Genomic DNA, 27390 nt, shown 5'->3' on the forward strand with positions numbered 1-27390 from the left:
CATCCATCTGAGAACTGCAGATGCTGGTGTTTCCTTTCTTCCTGTCCAGTCTGGCTAGATGCGCATCAACTCTGTTGACCTTAGAGAACCTGCTTTTATGTGACTGCCTCTGTTCCTTGTTTGAATCGCTTCTGGTTTGGTGTCTGATGTCTGATGTAACCATTCATTTGCTTCCTTTGAGTTTCATTTGCTTGTTGTTTTTCAGTACAGAGGCTTGAACTGAGAGCCTGCACAACCAGGCAAGTGTTCCATCACTGAGCTATAGCCCCAGCCCTTTTTATAATTTCTTATTTTGACACAGAATCTCCTGAACATGTGATTCTCCTGCCTCAGCTGCTGAGTGACTTGGATTACAGGATTACACCAGGGCTTCTTCACCATTTTTCTTTTTCCTAAAGTTGACAGTGAGGTCACTGAGTTGAGACTCCAAGATTTTCTAGTGTAAACACTTATCACAGAAATGTCTCCCTATGCATGGCTTTCATGGCACCCCATATCTACGATACATTGCATTTTTATTTTTACTTAGTAAACTGTAGCCTCTAGTTTCCTTTGGACTTCTGCTCTGACTCATCATCCATTTAGAAATGGGATTTTCTATCCTACATACCTGGGGTTCCCATAGGCCCCTAAATAGTTTGGATTAGTTGTTATTCATTTCCAATTTTTCTATGATTATCAGAAAACAATTGGCGACAACTAAATCCTCTTAACTAGACTGATATTTGTATTTGGCCTAGAATACAGTCTATGCTGGTAAACATACAAAACCCACTGAGGAGAATGTGTACCCGTTGCTGCTGAGTGTCCTGTGACTTGGCTCAGTGGAACTAGCTCTCAGCATTGCCATGGTACTGAGCTCTCTGTTTCCAGGCTGGCTTTGCATTGATATATTCTCCCAGCTACCACAGAGACACTTGGCATCTCTGATTATGACTGTGATAGTCTCTCTTTCTATCTATCTATCTATCTATCTATCTATCTATCTATCTATCTATCTATCTATCTATCTTCACATTTCTATCCATTTTTGCTTCATACCTTTCCAAGCTGCTCTCAGGCACATGCACATTCTCTTCAGCAGCTGACCCCTTTGTTGTTTTGAAACAATCATCTTTGTCTTTGCTCTGAAGTCACTTTCTTGGCTGTGCACATGTCCACTCCAGTCTTCTGTAAATGTATTATTAGCGTGAAATACAGTTTCGTGCTCATGCAGGCTCAGCCTATTTGTGCATTTAATGTCTGTTTCTTAGGTTGGAGGTATGGGTTAAGGACAGAACAATTTCCTAGCATGCACGAGGCCTTAGGCTCCATCTCTGTCACTACAAAAGAATTGCAGGCAATATATAGTTGGGACTAGCTTTAAAAAAATCTTAATTGACTTTGGTTTGCCAGTATTTAATGGAGTATCTTTGCATCAATGTTCATGAGGGAAATTGTTCTGTAATTCTCTTTCTTTGTTGAGTCTTTGTGTGGTTTGGGTATTAGGGTGACTGTGACCTCATAAAATGAATTTGGCAATGTTCCTTCAGTTTACTTTTACTATTCTATTACTATTCTGTTTACTATTCTATTTTGTGGAATAATTTGAGAAGTACTGGTATTAGCTCTTCTTAGAAGGTCTTGTAGAATTCTGCACTCAAACAAGCTGGCCCTGGGCTTTTTTTTTTTTTTTTTTTTTTTTTTTTTGGTTGGGAGATCTTAATAACTGCTTTTATTTCCTTAGGGGTTACAGGTCTATTTTAATTGTTTATCGGGTCTTGATTTAACTTTGATAGGTGGTATCTATCAAGAAAACTGTCCATTTCTTTTAGATTTTCCAGTTTTGTTGAGTACAGGTTTTTGAAGCATGACCTAATAATACCATGAGAGGGAGCCCACCCTTGACACTGCCTGGAGGGGCAGAACTCAGAGACTAGACAGCCTAGGGACCTAGAATAGAACCAACCATGGCTGGTGAAATGATTCCTAATGATATTTTGCTATACTCATAGATTGGTACCTAGCCCAATTGTCATCAGAGAGGCTTCATCCAGCAACTGATGAAAACAGATGCAGAGACCCACAGCCAAACTTAAGGCGGACATTAGGGAATCTGATGGAAAAGGGGAAGGAAGGATTATGGTAGCCAGTGAGGATCAAGGAAAACCCACAGAATCAACTAACTCGGGCTCATAGGGGCTCACAGAGACTGAACTGCCAACCAGGGAGTCTGCATGGGACTGACCCAGGCCATCTGCACATATGTTACAGTTGTGTAGCTTGGTCTTCTTGTGGGACTCCTAACAGGAGGAACAAGGGCTGTCTCTGACTTTGTTACCTGCTTTTGGGACCCTTTTCACCTGCTGGGTTGACTCATCTAGCCTTTATAGGAGAGGAGGTGCCTAATCTTACTGCAATTTGATATGCCATGACTGTCTGGTATACATAAAAGGACTGTCCTTTTCTGAAGAGAAAGGAGGAGCAGACAGGGGTGGGAACAGGAGGGTGGGAAGAGGGACTGGGAGGAGAGGAGGGAAGGGAAACTGTGATTTGGCTGGAATTAATTAATTAAATAAATAAATAAAGTAAGGCTAGAGAGATGGCTCAGAGGTTAAGATCACTGGCTGCTCTTCCAGAGGCCCTGAGTTCAATTATCAGCAACTGCATGATGGCTCACAACCATCTATTGTGGGATCTGATGCCCTCTTCTGACATGAAGGTATCCATGCAGACAGAACACTGTATATATAATAAATAAATAAATAAATAAAGTAAAAGTCTAAACTGAGATTATTGCTCAAATTTTTATAAACTTTATTATAAAACTTACAAATAAATAAAAATATCACACCTTTTATAAGGTACATTTCCACCATTTGAATGTGTGATTGTTAATAGATTCATCTCTGTCAACTTTCTATTTGTTTTTTTAATTAGATGTGTTTCTTCTTTGTCCTTTCATCTCTGTCTTCCTTTTGTTAGATTAATCTATTCTTTGTATAGTTTCAACTTTACACAAGTAGCAGCTTTACTGAGATGTCACCGCATACCTTTAAACCAGCTGTTTCAAGTGCACAGGTTAGTGGGTTTTTACTAAATTCGGAGTTGTTCACCTACCACTTCTGTCTGACTCTGCACACATCCGTCATGAAAAAGAGAGTTCACCAAGTAGCCAGGGCCATCTTCCTCTTCTATTCAGGCCCCAGCCTCCTCCCCTCCTCCTCCTCCTCCTCCTCCTCCTCCTCCTCCTCCTCTCCTCCTCCTCCTCCTCCTCTCTTCTCTCTCTCTCTCTCTCTCTCTCTCTCTCTCTCTCTCTCTCTCTCTCTCTCTGGTGTATGTGTGCAGTTCATGTATGTGTGCATCGGTGTATGTACATATTTATACACAGGTGTAGAGGCCAAAGGTTAATGGCAGGTGTTTTCTTCAATCTTTCTTCATGTAGTATGTTTAGACAGGCTTTCTCACTTGTACCCAGAGCTTGCTGATTCAGCTAGCCAGCTTAGTCCAGGGATTCCCTATCTCAGCAGTCTGAGTCCTAGGATTTCAGTTGGATTGTGATGCTAGCCTGACATTTACATGGGTACTGTGGGCCAGAACTCTGGTTTTCACACCTGTACAGCACAGGCTTGAACCAACAAGCCATCTTCCAGCCTGAAACCATTATTCTCCTTTCTGTCTTTATGGACTTGAAAATGATATCTCTCATTCTGTTTGCTGGTTTTAGTTTTTGACAGTGTTTATCAAAGCGCCATGATGCTCAGACATGAAGTTCAATTTAGTCATTTTCCTTCTGCCACTTGTGTTTGGGTATTGTATTAGGAAAAGTGTTGCCCATAAAGCATCACAAATATGTACTTAGTATTTTTCTATGAGTTCAGTGTGTGAACTCTTCCATTATGGATGGCACATTTGAGATAATTTTCAGTACAGGGATCTGGCTTCATTCTTTCACCTCTGAACACCCCACTATCACACAGATTATTAAAAATATTATTCTTTTTCTATTGGATTATCTTGGCACCTTTATTGAAATTATCTGTATGTACATGTAAGGGTTAATTTTTAGACTTTCAGTTTTGGTCTACCATCTATCTATAATCTATGCATACACACACACACACACACACACACACACACACACAAGTACTGGTCTGTCATCTACTTTTTCTTAATTACCATAACTTTTAAGTAAATTTAAATCAATAAGTATAAATCCAGCTTTGTTCTTACCAAGCTTACTATGGTTATTCTGAGTCATATGAATTTTAAAATCACCTCATTAGTTTTATAAAAACATAATCTGGCTGGGATGTTGGTAAGAACAGAGTTAGACCTTTAGATCCTCAAGAACAGAGCAAGACTCCCGCAAAGATGTTCCGGTGGCTCTTGATGTGTTACAGCAGCGTGGGAACCTTTTGTTCCTCTGTAGCTTTGTTTTCCCCTCTCTAAGTGATGTACTGACTCCACCTTCGCACAGTGCATGCCTGTCGGTGCACTCTGCAACGGCTCCTCTATGAAGTTACCTCATAAAGTGAATATGAAAAAATAGGGTGGAGTGAATCTCAGCCCAGGGTGGTGCACCATGCTGGGTGTGAAGCTGAACACCAAGAAAAGGGCTTTGCAAATAAAGACACAGGAGCAATGTGTTCCTGCTGTCTTTGTAGCTGCTCTAATCTGTGTTCTTTCTCCCTGAAGACTCAAAACACCGTCCGACGTAGTTTTATTTCCACCCCAAGCTCGCTGTAGTGTTTCCTGTAAGGCAGGTCTGAGAGTACCAAGACCTCCGGTTTTCATTGCTCTTGGGACCTCTCATTTCTCCATTTTCAAAGGACAGTTTTTGCTGGATGGAGAATCCTTCTATTTGCTAACATACATCTTGTTTTTGGAATTTTATACAGGAGCAGAATTCATGGTAGAAAGTCTTTTTGTTTCAGCTTTTAGAGTTCATTAGCCCATTGCCTTCAGGATCACATGGTTTGGGTAAGAAGTAAACTGTTGCTCTTATTGAGGATTCCCGGAAGTGATGACCTGTTTCTCTACTGTACTTGGGATTGGCTCTGGCTCTCTCTGTCTCACCCACTTAGAGCCCATGACCTTTCTGAATGGGGAAGTCACTATCTGCGTGAATTTGGGGCAATAGGAACACTGTTTATTTAAATATTCTTGGTGCCTCCTTTTTGAGTATGGAAATATCACTAGTTCAGTTTTTGCACATTCAATGGACTCCCAGGGGTCTTTTCATCTCTTTTCCTCTTTTGCCCCCTTTTCTGTCCATGCCTCAGACTGAATCATCTCATTGAACCCATATTCCAGGCCACATTCTTTCCTCCCCCTGTTTTTCTTTAGTAGTCACTGTAAAACACGAGTTACTTCTCTGTGTGCTTTTAAGATTGGCTCTTTACACTGATGCCGAGCCATCTGCTTATGTTGTGACTTGGTGATGCCATCATAATATCTCATTTTCGTGTGATTTAATGAATGTGTAAATTATAATTTTCCTCTAGCTTGGAATCATTTCAGTCATTACTTAAATATTTTTTCAGAGCTTCTCTTCAGGGACTCATGATAGAAACCAAGATGCTGGTTACAAATGATCTTTTTATTGTCCTTCTTCATGTTTGATCTTAGACCATTTCTACTCTTTATTTTAAAAGCATACTTGCATTTATTTGCTTTTTCTGGGGTGTCTAATATTCCACCAGTTCTGGCTAATGTGTTAGAATTTTCATTTCTAAAATGTAACTTGGAAATTTTATATCTTCCATATTACCACTTTTTGAACATGTAGAATACAGTTTTGATTTTATTGTAATGTATTTGCCTATGAATTCTAACATCTGTGCCATTTTGAAGCCAATATTAACTAATTTTTATGCTTATTAAAGATATATTTTTCTGCTTCCTGGTAATTTTGTTTTCTTATTTGCACATGTGCATATGTTTGTGCTGTGTATGTATATGTGTGTGTCATATATATATATATATATATATATATATTATTTGTGTGTGTGTATGGATGTATATATGAGTGTATGGTATATATGCATTGTAGGGAGGATAGGCATGTAGAACCCTGAAGAAGGTGCTGGGTGTCCTCCTCTGACATTGTCTACCTTGTTCTTTTGAGGCAGATTCTCTTCCTGAGCCTGAAGCTCATGTTTTTTGGCTATGCTGGCAGCAATCATGATCTAGTAATCCCCTGTCTCTGCTCACCTCAGTGTTGGGTATGTAGGTGTTCTGGGGACCATATTTAGTGCATATATTTATGCTGGAATCCAAACCAGTATTTTTTATCTATCTATGTATCTATGTATCTATGTATCTATGTATCTATGTATCTATGTATCTATGTATCTATCTATCTATCTATCAATCTACCTACCTACCTAGTATTTTAAAAAGTTTTGATACAATGTATTTTGACCATATCTTTCCCTTCTCTCAACTCCTCCCAGATCCTCTCACATCCCTACCCATAAAACTTCATGCTCTTTCTCTCTCTAAAAATTAACCCCCAAATTCAAAATCAAAGGAAACAACAAAAAAGACAATTAGACAAAAAAAGTACCAAACCAAACTAAACAAAACAAAAATCATGGGCACACATGTGTATGCAAACATGGAATTTGTCTGTGTTGGCCAACGACTCCCAGGCACAGAGCCTGCTCTGGAGTATATTTGATATACCTAATGATACCCCATTGAAAAAACTGATTGTCCCTTTTCCAGCAGGTATTAGTTACAAATATCTTCCTGGTTAGGGGTGGGACTTTAGATCCACTTCCCCTTCTCTGTGCTGGGGTTTTATCTGGTTTGAAGCTGTGCAGATCTTGTGTGTGCTGTCACAGCCTCTCTAGTTCTTACGTGCATCCGTCCTATTGAATCTGGATGATACTGTTTCCTTAGGGTCATCCATCATCTATGGCTATTACAGTCACTCTGCCTCCACTCCTGCAAAGATCTGAGCCCTGAGGGAGGGGCTTGAATTGATGAAGATATCTCATTAGGACTGAGTGTTCCAAAACTTGCTCACTGTACATTGTCCAGTTGTGGGTCTTTGTATTAATTACCATGTACTACAAGAAGAAGGTTCTCTAATGAGGGCTGAACAGTACTTTGATCAATGGGTAGAGCAACATGCCCCTACAAGTCATCATTTCCATGTTCCTTTAGTTGAACTATAAGTATTGGGTTTTCTTCTAGGCCCATGACCCATCTAGACTCAGGTCCTTGGCCACTTTATCAGTGTAAGGCATGGGTTCCATCTCATGGAGTGGGCCTTAATCCAATCAGATGGTTGATGGCTAATATCATTCTATATGCTGTGAATGTGTTGCTTTGATTGGTTGATAAATAAAGCTGTTTGGCCAATGGTGAGGCAGAATAAGGTTAGTCAGGACATTCCAACCAGAGAGAGAGAGAGAGAAGGAGAAAGGCAGATCAGAGGAGATGCTGCTTGCTTTGTCAGAAGAAGAAGCAAAATGTGAAGTGCCAGTAAGCCACAAGCCACATGGCAAATCATAGATTTTATATAAATGAGTTAATTTAAGATGTAAGAGCTACCTAGCAAAAAGCCTGAGCCATTAGGCCATATAGTTAAAAAAATAACATAAGCCTCTGTGTGTTTATTTGGGTCTGAGTATCTGCGGACTGGGCGGGATACAAGAAAACTTTCAGCTATGGATGGTGGTTGATTATTCTCATAACATTCACCCCACTATTGCACCAGTAGATATATCTTGCAGGCAGGTTACTGTTGTAGGTCACAGGGTTTGTATCTAGGTGATATTAATGATTACTTTCCTCCTCTGGTAGCCTGCAAAGTACCTGCAATGTATGTTGATTGGTAGGGATAAAACTTCTAGTTGGACATCAGAAATTTGAAACAGTGTAGATGTTTATCAGCTGATGACATTTTGAAAAGCTACATGGAAACCTACTGACGTAGAAGCATTACATAATGGGGGAGACTGTGATGGCTGTTGGTTGTCAACTTGACTACATCTGAAATTAACTAAAACCTAAAAATGGAGGGCACACCTATGAGGGATTTCTGCTTAATTTGAAGTAAGAACATCTACTGCTAATCTGGATTTTTGTGGTAGGAAGACATACCTTTAATCCAGATCTAATCTGGGCCACAACTTCTGCTGGAAGCCCATAAAAGGACACTGAAGAAGGAAGTGTTTGCTATCTGCCTGTTTGCTCTCACCTTGCTAGCAAGTCCATTCCTTCACTGGCATTAGAGCCTACTTCTTTGAAATTTCAGTATACAATGAAGACCAGCTGAGACATCCAACCTCATGCACTGAGCAACTACTGGATTCCTGAACTTTCTGTTCATAGCCAGCCATTGCAGGATTAGCTGGACCACAGACTATAAGTCATTCTAATACATTTCCATTATATATAATATATAATATACAATATACAATATGTAATATGCAATATGTAATATATAATATGATATATGTGGTATGTGATATGTGATATATGATATTTGATATATAGTATATAACATATAAATGGAGAGGGGGAGAGAGGGAGATGGAGAGAGAGAGAGATTAATTTGTTCTGTTATTCTAGAGAAACCTATTATGGAGACAGTGCCCCAATTAGACATTTTACAACACCAGGTAAAACCTCTCATACCAGAAATTGGTTACACCTTGTTGAGTCATTGGTCAAAGGGGTCCCATAGACTCCACCACCAAACATTACAGGCTATTGGATACTTTCCACAACCTAATAGTAAGGCTCTATTGCTGAGGGCAATACCTATTATGTCAATGAACAGCAGCTGTCATGCTTGCATAGAAAGTGCTCTCAACTACTGATCACTGATCTGTCTCTCCACCCCCTCCTGATAATTTATGATGGCTATCAGTCACTGTGTACTTCATCTTTGTTGGTAATGGATATATTTGGTTCTATGAACATTCTGGAATTTTCTTCTAGAAAGTAGTTATATTTTGAGGAGTTTGAACCTCTTGGGTCTTGTATTGAAAATTTGCTAGTTGGGGCCAGGGTAGTATTTTATCTAGGGCCAATACTGCTTACCACTGAGGCAAAACCCATCTAGGCCCTCTACTGAGTACTCTGTGAACTGAGATTCTTCTCTCAGCCTCAGGCAATTTCTTCACATGCAGGTACAGGTCAGGACTCTATTCACAGTTAGTGGTGATCCTCTGCAGGTATTCCAGGTTCTCTTTGAACTTGTGTCTTTTTTAATGCTCTGTCTGGTGACTCTTGGCCCTTCATAAATTCTCAGAAGTTTTAAGTTTTCAGGAGTATCTTCATCTCCAGGACTCAATGGGTCTTGTCTGGGTTCTTCCTTTGTGTGCATCTTTCAGTAGCAGCAGGGACTCGGCTCAGTTCCACACTCTCACTAGCAATGGCCCTAGGAGTTCTCTTCAGAGCCTTTCACTCAGGCCATGGGGGTTCACAGAATCGAGACAGAAAGGAATCACAGGAGGAGCCAGCATACAGCAGAGTCAGCTTCTTTAGACGCAAGAAGAAAGGCAGTTGGGGAAAGAATCAGGAAGACAGAGAGAACAGTGTTCAAGGAAAGCATCAGGCCTGCCCAGTTGTGAACTTCCTAAGGAAAGCCACAGATAAGAGTCTCAGCAATAAGCAGACACCATTTTGGTAGTTTTCAAGTTATATCTTAAAGAGCTGCTAAGGAACCTATCCAGTCCTTTTTCTTTTTGATAAAGGAGATTACAGGGTGGGATTATAATCTGAAAAGATAACATAAGAAGTCACTCTGGCCTTAGGATGTGTCCTTGTACCTATATCTGAGAAGGAGAAAAATGATGGCTGTTGGTTGTCAACTTGACTACATCTGAAATTAACTAAAACCTAAAAATGGAGGGCACACCTATAAGGGATTTCTGCTTAATTTGAAGTAAGAACATCTACTGCTAATCTGGATTTTTGTGGTAGGAAGACATACCTTTAATCCAGATCTAATCTGGGCCAGATCTAATCTGAAGTTGTTAATTATGTTAAAATTCTTGGTTCTCTGCTAGCAAGAGGCTTCAACTAGACTCTGGGTAGGGTTCTTTTCCCTCCCCATGTCCTATAGACCACCTGTCTTTCTGTCCTGCCTTACTACAGCTGGAAGGTTCTCTCTAGGCTGTGATCTGGGGGCAGCCACAGAGAGTTCCATTTGTCTCTCATTCCTCAGGGGTCTCTTGCTCTTTGCTGCCCACTGTCTGCACAGCTATCAATGCCTATGTCATGGCTGGCTCCGCTGTTAGCTCTGCTGTTAGCTCAGGCTGCTCTGATGTTAAAGCCAGCAGCTGTTATTCCATCACCTCCAAAGAACTGGTAGTGAGTGTTCAAAACATAGTCAGAAATAGACCACAAGGCATAACTGTCTCAGAGGTACTCTCTCAGAGGTGTAAGTGTGGCTTCCAAGCAAAGCGGTCATGAGCAGGACTAAACCTGAAGCCCCAGATCCCATTTCTTCCTTCCATACAGCAGGAGACACAGCCGCTGCTTTACGGCAATGGAGCGCTGATTTACAGCAGCTGAGTGCTGGACTGGTTGCCGGGGTTCCAGCAGAAAGCTGCCTTCAAGAGCATGTGGTCGAAGACACAAACCACAGCAGCCAAGGAGTCAACCTGGAGACCAGCTTTCTCTCACGTTTGCTCTAAGCACCTCTGCTCAGGTATCTGTTGATCTGAGGCAGGGAGAGGCCCTGGGAGCAGACATGGAGATGTGTGTAAGTCTACCTGAAGAATTTCTGTTCATGAGACAGTCTTACTCTGTAGCTTAGGCTGGCCTTGAACTCTCAGCAGTCCTCCTGCCTCAGCTTTCTGAGTGCTGAGGTAACAGGTGTGAGCCACACCTGGCTCTGGGATACTTATAGTTGGAGGAAGTAAATACACCTACATGCATGCACAAACATACACATCTATGTACACGTGTGTAGGACACGAAAGCAGAAGGAGGCTTGTGAGAGCAGAGGAGGAAGAGGATGTCATGAACTATATGTGACATGAAGGCAGGTAGACATGCATAAGCTTCCCTCTTGCCCGTGTTCCTACCACAGTCTTGCAGCCTCAGGCACCATGCTGGAGACATTAGAATGGCTGCTTACTTCTTGCTGTGAATGTGACCCTGCCTTCACTGCCCGAGCCCTTCCTGCCTCTTGGTAGGTGTCCACGGTACCTGGCTTTTCACGTGTCATTCTTTGGAGTCCAGCATATGAATTGGACTTTCCTGAGTACACCGTATCTTGTATAATTGTCCTGTGCACCTTCATTGCCAGTGGCTTCTCCTGAGTGGGGGCTGCCTGAGGTCACATCAACATGCTAGTGTCCTAAGTCTTTACTATGCAAGCTGGAGGTAATTTATTCTCACATAGGGGTGGAGGCAACTGTTCAGAACTAATTCTGCCAGACTATACTTTGAATCTAGGGTAAAATGAACTAAAATCATAGTACTACCTGGTACCCTTTACATACACAGTACTACCTGGTACCCTTATATACACAGTACTACCTGGTACCCTTATATACACAGTACTACCTGGTACCCTTATATACACAGTACTACCTGGTACCCTTACATACATAGTACTACCTGGTAGCCTTTACATACACAGTACTAACTGGTACCCCTTACATACACAGTACTACCTGGTACTCCCTTACATACATAGTACTACCTGGTAGCCTTTGCATACACAGTACTAACTGGTACCCTTACATACACAGTACTACCTGGTAGCACAGTACTACCTGATAACTTCATATATCATTTCAATCTTTGTAATATGGCCTCATTTACTTTTTCCAAATTAGCATAACTTGAAAAAGTTTTTTCTATTTAGTTTTCTCCTATGTGAGTGCATGTATGTTGCATAAATCTTAAAAGTACTTATTAATAAAATCAAACCCGAGGCCAGCTATTGGGGTAATGCTGGTAGATCAGAGAGACAGAACAAGCCACAGTTATCTCACCTCGCCAGATCCTCACTGGTCTTGTCTCCTCAGACTGGAAGCCTCTGAGTCCTCATCCGGAATGAATCTCAGCTGAACTGCTGCTGGCAAGCCTGAAGCTTAACCAGCCACATGCTTAACCAGCCAAAAGCTTGACCAGCCAAATGCTTCTAGTTTCTGGTCCTCACGCCTTATATACATTTATGCTTTCTACCATCACTCCCTAGGATTAAAGCCTTGCTTCCTGGATTAAAGCGTGAGTCACCATGCCTGCTGTTCCAATGTGCCTTGAACTCACAGAGATCCAGAGGATTTCTATCTCTGGAATGCTAGGATTAAAAGTGTGAGTGCCACCATTTCCTAGCCTTTGTATCTAGTGGCTGTCTGTTCTCTGACCCCAGATAAATTTATTAGAGTACACAATATTTGGGAACACAATACCACACACATGTATGTATGTGTGTGTGTCATGTGTGTGTGTGTGTGTCTGTGTGTGTGTATGTGTGTGTGCATGTGTGTGCATGTGTGGTGTGTGGTGTGTGTGTGTGTGGTATGTGTGTGTGGTGTGTGTGGTGTGTGTGTGGCATGTGGCATGTGGTGTGTGTGTGGTGTGTGTGTGGTTTGTGTGTGTGTGTGGTGTGTGTGGTATGTGTGTGTGTGGTGTGTGTGTGGTGTGTGTGTGTGGTGTGTGTGTGGTGTTTGATGTGTGTGGTGTTGTGTGTGTGGTGTGTGGTGTTTGATGTGTGGTGTGTGTGTTGTGTGTGTGTGTGTGTGTGTGTGTGTGTGTGTGTGTGTGTTGATGTGTGTGGTGTGGTGTGTGTGGTGTGTGTTGTGTGTGGTGTGTGTGTGTGTGTGGTGTGTGTGTGTGTGGTGTTTGATGTGTGGTGTTTGATGTGTGTGGTGTGTGTGTGTGTGGTGTGTATGTGTGTATGTGTGTGTGTGTACACTTACATGTGGAGTTCAAAAGTTAACCCCACGTGTCATCCCTTGAGAGCCATCCACCCCTTGTCTTCTGAGACAGGCTTTCTCACTAGCACCAGAGACTCAGCGATCCTCCTGCCTCTGTCTCTAGGCACTGGGGTTACAATTTTGCATCATTATCTCAGCTTTTTATATGAGTGCTTGGGCCCAAACTCAGTTCCTCCTGCTCCCGTGGCAAGCACTTTCCTGACTAAGCCCCTCCCCAGCCCCTGCCATTCCCCTTTCTAGATAGAAAAATAAGCTCATACCACTGTGGTGCTAAATCTAGGACTTACCCCCTGACTAATAACTACCCATGGCATCTCTACATAAACTATGCTTCTAATACTTTGAACTGTTTTTTTTTTTATATCCAAAGTTTAACTAACTTGTTACCGCCTGAGGAATGGAGCGGGAGGCTTTGACTGGTATGGTTTCTCTTCTTTCCTTCAATTTTTAACATGTGTGTGATCTCTGACTTGGTAAAGCCCTTTGACACCACTGCAGCTGGCCAACTTGTTTTCTAACCCAGGGGGAACACCAACAGTTCCCATCTATCTTCCAGAAGCTGCAGCCGGAAGAAAGGTGAGGGAAGCTAACTTGTGAACCTGATTGCTTTGCCCGCTGTGTGTGACTCAGATCAAACACCGTTTTGTCCTCTCTTTCCCCTTTAGGGAGGAATTAATTAGGTTCTAATTACACCGACTGAAAAAATAGAAGCTACAATAAAATTATTTTTTTTTTAAAAAAAAAAAGCCATTAACAAGGTCTGTGCACAGAACTCATTATGACCTAGGGAACGAGGCTCATTTGGATTTTATGGCCTTTTCCATTTACATTTTTATTAAACTCTTTCTTACCACCCTCAATATGTCTTCTGTGCATGCTATTATCATCCTTGGGAATTTCCAGGTGTGTTAGATTAGATACTCGGGGCTCCCTCACTCTCTTTGCCTTCAGCCAAAGTGTGTTGGTCCCATGGAACAGATTCATCATCAGCACCCCCTTAAACTGATTTAAAAGTTCACACCAATTTCCTTTCCCAATCTGGATGGCAGTCTAGGTTGCAGGGGCTTCTGGTCCAGGTGAATTAGATAAAAGCAAGAGTTTTTCTTCTGAGAAGGAAATTTGAAGAATCTATTCCAACCAAGACATCTCACTGTAGAATGGGAATTAGATCCGTCTCCCTGTTGGACAGAATCCAGCTGTGTAGGCTAAGTTGTTGGGAAAGTAGGAAGATTTCCAGAACACTGTGACAGGTCCTCTTACCCTCATCACCATGACACAGGACACAGGTCATAGCTTTAAATATAAAACTATTCCAGGAAGAGGTGTGGCCTTCCTCTAGGTGACACACTACAGAACAGGACTGTGCCTCTCATCCAGACCCTAGGCTCTCCTTCCTACCACATATGGCCCAGCTACTGGAATAAGCATAGTCTTAAAAAAATCTGAAGTCAATCTCTGGCCCCTCCCTCAGAATGCCTGTGTGTGTATAGCCTCTGAAGAGAGGTACTTCTCCTGCAGCCCTGAGGGTCCACGGAGCTCCTGAGATCTAGGGAGGAGACACATCAGCCATGTGCTCCTGCAGGAATGTGCCAGGGAGCCAGGGGCCTGGCTGCCCTCCAGGCAGAGGTGAGCACTGGGAGGCCAGCTCCAACTAGAGATGCCAGGAACCCTGCCTGTCACAGTAGCCTTCTGCAGCCAGCCTGAGGTACTCCCAGACAGGGTTGCAGCTGAGCTTGTTTATCTGGTGTGAGAAGAAGATGGGGAGTTACTTGTCTGTCTCGGCTTACTTTGCCTCCAGAGACCCCTTTAGGTGTTCAGAATGCTAGGAATCCCTCACAACTGGTTCTCCCAGAAGGATGGGAAGCTGTATTGCCACAAAGACTACTGGACCAAGTTTGGAGAATTCTACCACAGGTGCTCCCTGCTGATGACAGGGCCTGCCGCCCAGAGTGCTTTGCCTGCAGGAGTTACAAGGTAATCATTGAGGACGGGGATGCATATGCCTTGGTGCAGCATGTTACACTGTACTGTGGGAAACACCACAATGAGCTGATGCTGACACCCATGTTTGAAAGGCCGTCTATAGAGTCTGTCCTGGAGTGACTGCCCTATTCTGTCACACTCATCTCCATGCTGGCCACCACTGAGTACAGATGTGGCTTCTCCATGTCTGTGGAAAGTGCCTCTTCTAACTATGCCACCACTGTGCAAGAGAAAGAGATCAACCAAATGTACATCAGTTTGAACAACTGCTGTGCCATCGACCCTGGGGACTGCGTCCTGGAGATCAATGGGACCCCTGTCTGCACTCTCTGAGTGGAGGAGGTGGAGGATGTGATTAACCAGACAAGCCAGACACTTCAACTGCTGATTGAACATGACCCTGTCCCCCAGTGCCTGGACTAGCTGCAGCTAGATACCTGCTTTTCTACCTACATGTGAAATACTGGACACCCTCACATGCTTAGCACCCTGGACACCAAGGAGAATCAGCAGTAGACACTGAGGAGACAGTGTCTCCTGGGCCCAGCTCCCGCAAGGAGCCCCTGCTCCTCAGCCATGACATTAGCAATTTGGAATCCCTAAGCTGCTCCAGCAACTACTTGAAGCAGATCTTCTGGCCCTGTGACCATGGGGAGGTCCTGGGGAAAGGCTCCTTGGGCAGGCCATCAAGGTGACTCACAAAGGCACAGGTAAAGTGATGGCCATGAAGGAGTTAATCTGTTGCTATGGGGAAACACAGAAGACTTTCCTGACTGAGGTAAGAGTGATGCAAAGCCTAGACCACCCCAATGTGCTCCAGTTCGTGGGTGTACTGTACAAGGACAAGAAGCTGAATCTGCTGACAGAGTACACCGAGGGGGGCACACTGAAGGACTTTCTGCATGATGTAGACCCGTTCCCCTGGCAACAGAACATCAGTTTGCCAAAGACATCTCCTCTGAAGTGTCATATTTGCACTCTGTGTGCATCATCCACTGGGATCTGAACTCACACAACAGTCTCATCAAGTTGAACAAGACTGTGGTGGTAGCAGACTTTGGGCTGTCACATTTTATAGTAGAAGAGAGGAAAAGGCTCCCAGCAGAGAAGGCCACCATCAAGAAATGCACCTTATGCAAGAGTGACCCAAGAAGCACTACACTGAGGTGGGAAGTCCCTGCTGGACGGCCCCTGAGATGCTGAACAGCAAGAGCTACGATGGGACGGTGGATGTCTTCTCGTTTGGAATCATCCTCTGTGAGATCATTGGGCAGGTGTATGCTGATGCCCCGCCTATTGGACTTTGGCCTCAATGTAAAGCTTTTCTGGGAGACATTTGTCCCAACAGATTCCCCCTCCCGCCTCTCACCTCCAGCCTTCTTCCCCTGGCTGCTATCTGCTGTGAACTAGATAGAGCCCAGAACTGCTGCGGATATTGCTCTGTATTCTGTGAATGTGTTGCTCTGATTTGGTTGATAAATAAAACGCTGATTGACCAGTAGTCAGGCAGGAAGTATAGTATAGGCAGGATAAGCAGAGAGGAGAATTCTGGGAAGAGGAAGGCTGGGTCAGGAGAAGCTACCAGCTGCCACCATGAGAAGCAAGATGTAAAGATACCGGTAAGCCACAAGCTACATGGCAAGGTATAGATTTATAGAAATGGGTAAATTAAAGATGTATCTAGTGCTGGGCGGTGGTGGCACATGCCTTTAATCCCAGCACTCAGGAGGCAGAGCCAGGTGGATCTCTGTGAATTCGAGGCCAGCCTGGACTACCAAGTGAGTTCCAGGAAAGGTGCAAAGCTACACAGAGAAACCCTGTCTCGTAAAAAAAAAAAAAAAAAAAAGATGTATCTAGCAAGAAGCCTGTGTCATTAGGCCATACAGTTTGTAATTAATATAAGTCTCTGTGTGTTTATTTGGGTCTGAGCAGCTGCAGGCCCAGGAGGGGCTGGAGAAAACTTCAGCTACACAGAGCAGATGGTATTCTCAAAGCTGGAGGACTCCTTTGAGGCACTGTCTCTGTACATGGGAGAGCTGGCCATGCCACTGCCAGCAGAGCTGGAAGAATTAGACCACTCTGTGAGCGTGGAGTACAGCCTGACCCAGGACTTGCCACCCTAGCCATGGTCTATCTCCTTGCAGGGGTCATCCCACAGCCAGTATTGCCCCCTCTACCCCGTGCCCTGTCCTTGCTATGAGCAGGACTATCTAGGCTTCCTGTGGATTGATGGCTTGCTTAGAAGCATAATAAGCCATCCCTACTACCTCACAGGAGGCATGTGGGTGCAGGGAAACAGTTCTCCACAGGTGCTGGGACCTGGTTACTGTCTGTAAATCCTGAAAGCTGTGAAGAAGATAAAAAGGCCTGGGTTTTCCACGAGGAGTCTGTTACTAGGGACCACTTGTGGCAGTGAGATTCTGGGAGGCTGTGGCTTTACACTAATGGACGTGGAGTGGGTCTGCTGGGCAGGATGACAGAATGAACTGGCCTGAGAGCTCTGGAGTCTCTGGTCCAGTGAGGTGCAGGACTTCAAGCAGCAGTGTGAGTAACAGAACTGGGAGCCTTCAAAGCATGGGAAGTGACAGTAGTGATTTCTCTCCCCACTTCAGACCCTGTCCTCTGGAGTGGGTTTTGAAGATTCTCTTAGTATGTGGTGAAACCCACAGGATCCAGAAAAAGGACTGGCTTCTGCTCACCAGCCCAGGGTCCACATCAGAGTGTGGGAGTTTCCACTTCAATGTCCTGTCTCAACAAGCAGTTACTCACACAAGCACCAGAGAAGCTGGGGCTAGAAAGAAAGTGCTCCTGCCCTTTAAAAAGTCTCATATCCTGGCTCAGTCAAAAGCTCAAGACACTGTCTGATGCTAGATGGGTTCTGGAGGCCAATGTGGTCTGTCTCAGACTCTGGGTCTAAGCAGGGAAAGGGGAGTCTCATCGATTTCTTGGGATCCTTGTGGAAGCTACTGCACATCTCTAGCATGTCTGGTCTAGGCAGCAACTTTGGACAGGCATTGTTGCTGTTGAGTCCCAAAGCTGAGATACGAAGAGAGCTCCCTGAGCTGAGCCCTCTTGATTCTACCTCCCTTGTTGCTGGTCCAGCTCTTACTTCCTGGGCCACACTCCAGGACCATGGGCACTAGAAACCCTTGGGGCACCTTCCACTCCTGGCTGCCAAGTGTCCAGGAACTCTCCAGCTCATGGAGATTTGCTATCTCCTAATTGCAGGCTCACACCATATTTAACAAATTGGGAATGGGTTTGGCTATACATACACTGTGTGGTGGGTTGTACTGGTAGGGGATCTGGAGAGTGGTTGCTGTTATTATCTTTGATCTGTTGGGTGATATGTGAAATACTGTACGTCGACAAGATGAATTCTGGGGTGGGAAGTCATCTCTGGTCACTTCCCTTGCTATGTAGACTGTACTTGTGTGTGGAGTTTGCCAACTTGCTATAGGGAATCCTGAACTCCCAGTAAGGTTCAGCATCCTGTGACTGGTTATGCGTGAGCCGTCCCCAGCAAGTGTGGGAGTGGGGGGCCTGAGCCGGGCCGTGAAGCAGACTAAAGAAATTAAGGAGTCAATATAGTGACGACACTGAGATTGGGAAAATAACTCCAGACCTGACTTAAATAAACTTGGAGGAGTTGGAAAGATTCAAAAAATAAATAAAAATCTTGTCTAGAACTACTGACTCAGAACCGATACAACCCATATCCTCAAATCTGTTTCTCACATTCCACCCAGGAGATTCTGATAACTAGAAAGGCATGGAAACCATCTGGTTAAACTATTAAGCCTAGATGAAAAACATATATTTTCAAAGAAGAAGAAGATGTACTCTGTGTCCCACATAACAGAACAGAATGACATGCCCTCCTGAATTGTTGGGGATTCTGACTCTGGCTGCTTCCCATGGGGAACTGATTTGAAATCTTATTTATCTTAAAGACTGATGTAATTTAGACTCCATTCCAACTAAACCATATACACACATTTACGTGTAAAATGCATGCACCTGTACACATGTATCCTAGGTATTGGCTGCACCCAGAAGGCCTGACATAGGAACTAAAGCAGCTGTAGTCTCACCAGAGGCCCAGGGGCATTTTTAAAGCTCTCTACAAGTCTCTGCTAGGGCTTGTGTGATGGGGGCAGGGTACTTACGCTCTCAGTTCATCTGTGGGCTCTGAACTCCTGCTTCTACTAGGTGTGCTCTGATTCTGGATCCTTCCACCATGGGTATCATTTCTACTTTTCCTTGCATGCCAAGTGAGTCCACTCTCGGCATCCTCTCCCGTGCATTCTGACAAGATCTTGGTCTATTTTCATACTCCAGTGATGCTCACTTGCAGAGAAATATACTGGAGAGAGCACATGGATGTGATGACGTGGCTTGTCCAGGTTCAGCAAAACCCAGCTGTCAGATGTTGAGGAATTTTGAAATCTGGTTGTTATTCAATATTATACTACCATCATTATTCAACATTATGTACACTTAATTAATTTATGCAACTTATAAAGGTAATATAGCATAGGTGCTCATCACTATTTCATTTCACTACATTTAATTACTGCTTGTATTTCTCAAGTGCCCATGTGTGGTTTGGTAACTATGTATCAAACAGGCTGCTACTGCAGGCCCTGCTCCACTCTGTGCATAATGACTGCATGTTGATCATGGTGGTACTTTTCATAGCATGGATTAAGTTCTCATAGCTGTCTAGTTAAACATTTAACAGAGAGCATTTTACTCACACCACCTAAACTGAATTATGTCGCACTCGTATCTACTAAAATATGAATAACATAAAAATTGAGTGCTTTCAACATTTGAAATATTTTCTCTGATTCAACAAAGAAAAAACTCTGATGGTTGAGTGAGTGACATATTAACACGTGTCATCTCTGTGTCACTTTCATCTTGTCATTAATATAGGTGAAAGTGTCAGCCCACATTTACATTGGAACTACACTTAAAATCAAGTTTGTATTGTAGTTGGATTTTGTCAAATTAACTGTCCACATAAGACCTTTGTGAAAATCAAGATCATTAGGTTAAGAATCAATTGGCTATCTGGTTAGCAATAACTATATAATTTATTTTTTATTTCTCAAGGTTTATTTTGTTACTCATGCATGCAGGTGTGTGTATGTGTGTATGTGTGTGTGTGTGTGTGTGTGTGTGTGTGTGTGTGTGTGTATGTGTGTGCATATGTATGTTCAGATGTCAACAGAGTTCAAAAGAGAGCACCATATCCCCAGAATGTTGTTGAGAACCACCCAATGTAGGTGACGAGAATTCAGTTCCAGTTCTCTGTAAGATCAGCAGTCACTCTGAACTATACAGACCTTAAGCCTATCTAACAAATATATTTAATATATTATAGAAATATTATATATTTGTAATACATACAAATACACATATATAACATTACACAATAAAATTTTACATAATATATATGCATCCTATTGATTCTGTTCCTTTAATGAACCCTGACTAATATATAAAGTTTCCACAAGGAAAAGATGCTTAAACAATATAAGCACAAGAGAGGAAACCAAATTCAGCTTGTGCTTGAAAGGGAACAGACAGCAGAATCAAGACATAGTGAACGGCACTCTGTCCACAGAGCAAGATGAGGTCATCAATAGCCAGTTATTAGTGATCAGGCTACATGAGCACATGAGCCAGTGGAAGGAGCAGGTACAAGACACCAGATCAGAACTGAGGCCGATACAAGGCGCTGAAGGGTGGTCTTCATGTATTAAATTAAGAATAGCTCCTACTTAAAAGCTAGGCACACAGATAAAGGGTCTCCACTAGGTGTCACAGCAATGTGATGTGAAGAGCTATGCCACAGTTGAACAATATACAAGAATTGACCTTGTGCATAGATGTGTGGAACAGTTGGACTTTGGGTGAATAGGCTACACCCTCTTCAAGCAGCAAGCTTTGTTCTGGTCATCTCTACATGTCTTCCTTCTCTCTGGACTATCAGGCCCAGGCAGATTTATGTCCTGTCAATGACAACAGCAGGGTGAATTATATAAATGTATTAAGCCTCCATTCATTTCTTGTCGGTGAGTGTCCCATAAGCCAAAGCAACTCACGTGGTGTTCAGTTTTCCTTCCCGTTGCTCTGATCAAACACTCTGACCCAAAACAACCTATATGGGGAAGGAATTTGTTTGGTCATAATTCCAGGTCACAGTCTCTCATTGAGGAAAGTCATGGCAGAACCTTATGTAGGAGCTTGAAACAGAAACTGTGACGGAGCTCTGCTTGGTGGCACTCTCTCTTAGACTTATGCTCAGCTAGCATAAGTCTTATACATCCTTATACATCCCTGGAGCACCTGCCCAGGGGATGGCATGGCCCACAATGGACTGAGCCCTCCCATATCAATTAACAATTAAGACAGACATTCCCACAAACTGATCTTATTTGGGCAGTTCCTCAACTGAGACTCCCTTCTTCAGTGACTCTAGATTTATATCAAGTTGATGATTAGTAGTAACTAAGACACATGGCCCAGTGCCCTTGGAGTCAGAACATTGTGAGCCTGAGGCTATAGCACAGCAATGGGAGAAACTATGAGCAAAAATTAAACCCACCAAGGACTTGAAAGATAAACTTAGCCTGGTTTATAATGATGGGAGGAGATGCTACAGAGAAGGAGGGATGGTGTGAGACTGTGTTTTTTACGCAGGAGGAAGGAAACAGGGAAGAGAACACAGAGGTACAAAACGCAACAAAGACAACTTGGGTGGTTGGTCCTCACCATCAGGTTGACTGGCTTTACAATTACCCATATGATTGAAGCTTACCTCTGGGGATATCAGTGAGGACACAGCCAGAGGGTTAATGTGGTGTGGATCCACCCCGAGAGTAGTGCCATATCCAGAACAAGGAGAGCTGGGTGGAAGAGAAGGAGAAGGATAAAGCCAGCCAAGAACCATTATTCCCCACCCTCCACTTCCTGCCTGTATTAACATGAATCCTTTCCTCCCCAAACCCCTCCTTCTAGGGTGGACTGAAGTCTCTGGACTGTGAGCCAAAATAATGTTTTTCTTCAAGTTGTTTCTGTTAGACAACGCGTAGTGGGAAGAGTAGCTAACCAACAATGGAGGAGCTGATCCCCATCCCCAACCTGGAAGGACAGACAGATGAACATGGCTGTTTCTAAGACAGCTTAGTGAGGAGGTATATCCAGCCAAACTGCTCAGGCAGCTACAAAACAATCAAGGTGTGAGGTTAGAGCTTACAAAGGGATGTTCAGATATCTTTCATTTCAGGAAAGAGTCTCAGTTTACCTTATATTAAACCTAAACTAGCCAGCCCAAGAGATGGTTCTGTTTGCTTCAGAAGTTCTCTCTGCTGCATTTTTATGGCATATGACAGCTCAGAGTGATCTGTTCCCTTGCCACCTACCACACATACACCACACACACACACACACACACACACACACACACACACACACACACACCTTGAAGGAGCCTCTTTCCACCAGAACACACAGCCATGGACAGGCTGGTTCCCACTCTGCCGAAGGAACCCAGAGACTCTGCCTGTGTTAAATGCCTGTGTCTACATGGATTTGCTTCTGTGACTCTTCAGGAGTGTGCTGTGGTCCTTAGGGGCTAGGACACGTGTTAGCTGCCAGTGGACATGGGAGTTGGAAAGCTGCATGGACATCATGTGGTAGCATATCCAGTAAAGCCCATGGACCGTTTTGGAGAGTGGCTCTCAACCCTGACTGAAGGTATATCCTGTTGGGAACTTGAGTGTCACAGGTGCCCAGGGCTTCCCCCACAGTAATGGAATGAGCTTCCCAAAGTGGAGAGGCAACCTGGGCATTATTTTTTAAGCTCTGCAGGTATTTCTAATGTGTAACCAAGTATTTAAAAAAAATGCTATTCCCAACTGTCCTGTTTATTCACATGGTGCTATGTGGGTCTGGTGATTCTTTTTATAAAATTGACTGTGAAAACATAAAATATGTTCATGTTCACTCTGGCTTCAGTTTTCAAGTATGTAACTTATGCTAAGGATCTGAAAATCACATTTTTTTTGTTGTCTTAAAAGTCTTCTAGCCACAAGACAGGCAGAAACTCACCTTTTTAGTCATAGGGTAGTTCAAATTTCCCTTCTGAAGTTTTGATAACTTTAGTCTGGGAAATAAATGGACAGATACAGATTACCATGAGAAAACTATACACATCTATTATTGTTCACAAACATGGGAGCCATAAACAAAGGATGAAGCTCAAAGAAACTTCCAGACATTTGATGTTTAAATAGAATTTTGAGCTACAGAAAGAAATGGGGATTAGGCTGTTGAGTAAGGGGCTGATAAAAATGATGTAAGATTGAGGGGAGGAAAATGTACCATGAACAGAAGTTGTCTTTTTATGAAGACAAAATCTTATCAGTAATAACTTCAGAACTGCTTGTGACATCCTGTGATAATCTCTGGGTGGATCTATATGAGGCCAATCTGAAGCCCCAGAGGAAATTTGTTTATATCTGTTGTTTACTTCTAGAACAGATGTAAATGTTCCCCAGGAGAATGACATTTCGGATTCTCCTGTTTGCAGTCCCTTTGAGTAGTCATCTTGAAATATACTTGAGAGGTTTTCTATTTTGACCTACACCCCAGTCATATAATTAATAGTAAGTAATGATGACAACAGTGATGATAGGAACAGTGATAATGGTGGTGATGATGTTGATGATGGTGGTGGTACTGGCAGTGAGGGTGATAATGAGAGCAATCATGATGATAGTGATGATGATGGTTATGATGATGATGGTGGTGGTGGTGGTGGTGACAGGGTCAGCAAATCTTGGACAACCATGCTTAGACCTGAAATGATGCATGCTGCTCTTTCTTGTCAGAAATTTGTGCACATCTTTTGATTTAGGCAGAGATTATTTTTTAAGAACTGGGGAGAAGATCAGAGGACAGGTACACCATTGAATCAAATGCAAGGAACAAAAGACCACTGTTTGGATGGGACTGCATGATATCACCCTTCTCTTACCCCCCTGAACTATTCCTGTCTTGTGTTGCTGGAAGACCACAACTGTGTTGCCCTGAGGGATATTATAAGCATTGGGAGTTCTCAGAGTTGCCTTAGGAACAGATGATAAAAGTTATGGTAATCTGGAGAGAATCTTATCTTCCATCTCACTGAAGACCTGAGAACATCATTAGTCAGCAATGGTCATCTCACACACACTGATACTTTCAAGCTTGAGACCATGCAGATTCAAGGGTTTGTTTAGCACTACTCAGATAGGTGGATAGAGCTAGTGTTTGAATCAAGGCCTTCTAAACCTAAACTGATGAGCTGAGATTATAAGATAGAATACTATGACATAGAGAAACAGGATGAGGAATAACAGTGAAATCATTGGCATTTCTTTTTACCTTTAGTTATTAGCAAATCCAGTGATTCACTGTCTAGTAACAACACACTTGGATAGAGGATGGAAATATTGAGTTGACTGCTGTCAAGAATGTCTTTTTTGTCCAAACAAAAGTCTGTGGCCTTATTTGTTTTCCACTAAGGAGTAGGAATCAGAACCTAAGGGGCAGAGATGTGGATAATGGCCCCCTTTTTCTGCCACAGCTGCTTTTCCTTGAGGGTCAGAGGCTGCTACCCCATCCCCACCTCCATTCCAACCCCAACCCAAGCTCATTTAGTAATCTTTCAACAGTAATAGATTATGTTGCCTTTATTTCCTGGCAGGAAGCTTATGAATGGTCATATGGGTTTCTTTGAACAGTTGACGTGAATTTAGCAATCCTGTGACTGAGAGCAGATCATGGTCTGCTCATCTATCTGTGTTCTGCCCTGATTTCTGTCCCCTGCCCTGATTTCTGCCCCATTCTGAGTCTGTCAGCTGTGACGCTAGGTTTTTTTTTTTTTTTCCTCCTACATCTTCCAAATGCAGCATTGGCACATTCTTCTCTATTATAGTTTTTATTTAAGCCCTTTTTATTTAAACCCCAGTCAAGAGGTTAATTAGGCATCCTCAGATTCTCCTGTGCGAACTCGGTGAACAAACTTGACTAGCTGCTAAGGAAGCTGGTGGGCATACCAGAGCTACAGACCCAGCTCCTTGACAAGATGCATTTACAATAACGTTTTTGAGAAGCATGAGAGAAATGAGATTCCAGAACGGGAAGTTTGGGAAAGGAGGAAGAGCCTTTATGTAATGAAGGGTATTGTTACATGTTGCTGATTTACTCAACAGATGACTCTGTTATCTGTTACTGGAATGGAGTGTCAAAATATTTCATTTTTCTCGAGCATATTAGTGGTTGTGCAATTTATTTCCATTGAAAATGCCTGGCTGTGGTTCTCATCTAAGCAAATAACTCTCTAAAGTGTCTGGGTCATCAGGGAGCCAATAATGTTTGGCTACTGTGACGTTTATTTGGCCTAATGGGTTCCTTCCTGAGACATTAATGTCTTTTCTGCATGCCTTGCCTACAATGGAATTGAAACTGACTTACTGCTACCCGTGGGTCCCTTTCCTCTCTTTAGACGATGTGATAAGTGAGCCTGTAGCAATCCTCCTGTTAGGTTAACTCACCTCATGTTGAGTAAGTGTCTCTTTGAGAAGCCATTGCTTTCTGAATGTCCCATTTCCTCCTGAAGCCTTGTCAGGACTTTGGAGTCTCTCAAAGCTTGGACTGTTGCAGATTTCTATCCTAGAATTCTCAAGTTCACATTGATGCTCAGCCTCCCAGAATCAGCTCTGCATTTTTTCCTGATGGAAGCTCATTCTTCATGGGCTCCCCATACAATACACATGAATCAAAATCTTTGTAGTCATAGGGCTGGAGAGAAGGCTCAGGAGTTAAGAACACTGGCTACTCTTACAGAAGACGTGGATTCAGTCCTAAGTACCCCCCTCCCCCACAGTCATTCACAATTTTCTGTAACTCCAGTATCTGATGCACCCTTCTAGCCTCCACAGGCACTAGGCACCCACATGGTGCATAGCCACTCCCACAGGCAAGATATCCATGCACATAAAATAAAAATTGGAAATTAGTGAAGTTATTTAAAATATCATCATCACGACTGAAAACAAGTGAATTTAATGAACATGCTTTTGAAAAGTTTCTTCATTTGCATGCACCTGTATGTTTGTATGTGCCACGTGGCCCCATTAGGGGCCAGAAGCAGGCACTGGATCTATAGGAGCCAGAACTATAGGCAGTTAGTTGTGAGCCCCCTGTCATGGGTGCTAGGTCTTTTGCAAGAGCAGCAAGCACTGTTAACCTATGAGCCATCACTTTAGCCCTGACTTGTTTTTTTTGTTTGTTTGTTTTTTTTTGTTTTTTTGTTTTGTTTTGGGTTTTTTTTTTTTTTTTTTTTTTTTTTTTTTTTTTTTTTTTGACAAAGTTTTAAGTATCCCAGGCTGGTCTTGAACTCAATATCCAGCCAAGGAAGACCCTTAAGCTTCTTGATTCTCCTGGCTTTACCTCCTGAATGCTGGGCTATAGGCCTCACCACACCCAATTTACCCAGTGTTAAGAATGACTCTCAGGGCTTCATTATTTATACTAGGCAAACACTATCAACCGAGATACATTCCTAGTTTCAATTCTATGAACATTTTTCTGTGTTGACAATGTAAATATAGTTGTTCTTTCTGTCTTCTGGAGAGGACACTCTAATGAGGGTGATATATGGATATTCAAAGTTCTTGACAGGGTATGTCATCATGTCCTCCACCTGCACAAGGCCTGCACGTGATTGGACCCATCAACATTGTGTCCTGGAAGTGGAAAGGGCTCACGAGAACCCCACCCTTTCCTGAGTATTTGTATGCAGTTAATGATGGTTGGAAGAAGGGGATTTTTTTCCCCTTAGCCACTGGTAAGGAGCCCATGCTCCTGCTAGCGACCCTAGTGAAATTCACTGATTCGTTTTTAAAAAGACTTGAACATAGAAAAATGATTAGCTATAAAAGGAAGGAAATTAACAAGGAAACAAGAGACAGGGATAGGGGTATGCCTGAAATATATTATATACATGTATAAAAGTATCACAGTGAATTCCACTATGTTCAATTAATATATACTAATAAAAAGATGGAGGAAATCAGAACAGACAATGGCTTCAGTCCCAGACCTATAAAGATCCAGTGATCTTATTGACAGGAAGTCTTGAGTGAATGGATAGGATGGTGCAGGAAGTGAGGAGGTGGAAATATGTGGGAGAATAGTCAGAGTGGAGGCATTTCAATATTGGGGAAAAAAAAAAAACCTTAGCCAACCATGTGGGTGCTCATCGCTTGAAAGTTAGCTAAAGATGTCTTTGTACACCAGAAACAGCCCCCAATACTTGGCAGGAAAAAAATAGATTCTGACTCTGATCCTGTGATTCTGAGGCAGGTCATGGAACATCTATTTCCAAGTCCTCAGTGATTGTGACACAGCAGTTTGTCGTCTTGATTGCTCATGATCGTTCATT

General features: G+C 42.9%; 1 long non-coding RNA gene and 1 pseudogene across 1 annotated transcript in view; one reads left to right on the plus strand and one right to left on the minus strand.

Moving 5' to 3' along the window:
- The window catches only part of LOC119089145, a 56448-nt gene that overhangs the window by 3564 nt on the left and 25494 nt on the right, over positions 1 to 27390 (minus strand). The window contains exons 2-6 of the long non-coding RNA XR_005092986.1: positions 23010 to 23064; positions 21718 to 21805; positions 21002 to 21057; positions 20775 to 20908; positions 19055 to 19307 (exon numbers count right to left, since the gene is read on the minus strand). This is a non-coding gene — a long non-coding RNA (uncharacterized LOC119089145). The remainder of the gene's footprint in view (positions 1 to 19054; positions 19308 to 20774; positions 20909 to 21001; positions 21058 to 21717; positions 21806 to 23009; positions 23065 to 27390) is intronic.
- LOC114692233 lies at positions 14607 to 17025 on the plus strand (annotated as a pseudogene).

Source organism: Peromyscus leucopus, chromosome 1 (assembly GCF_004664715.2).
Source record: "Peromyscus leucopus breed LL Stock chromosome 1, UCI_PerLeu_2.1, whole genome shotgun sequence".
Classification (NCBI taxonomy): Eukaryota; Metazoa; Chordata; class Mammalia; order Rodentia; family Cricetidae; genus Peromyscus; species Peromyscus leucopus.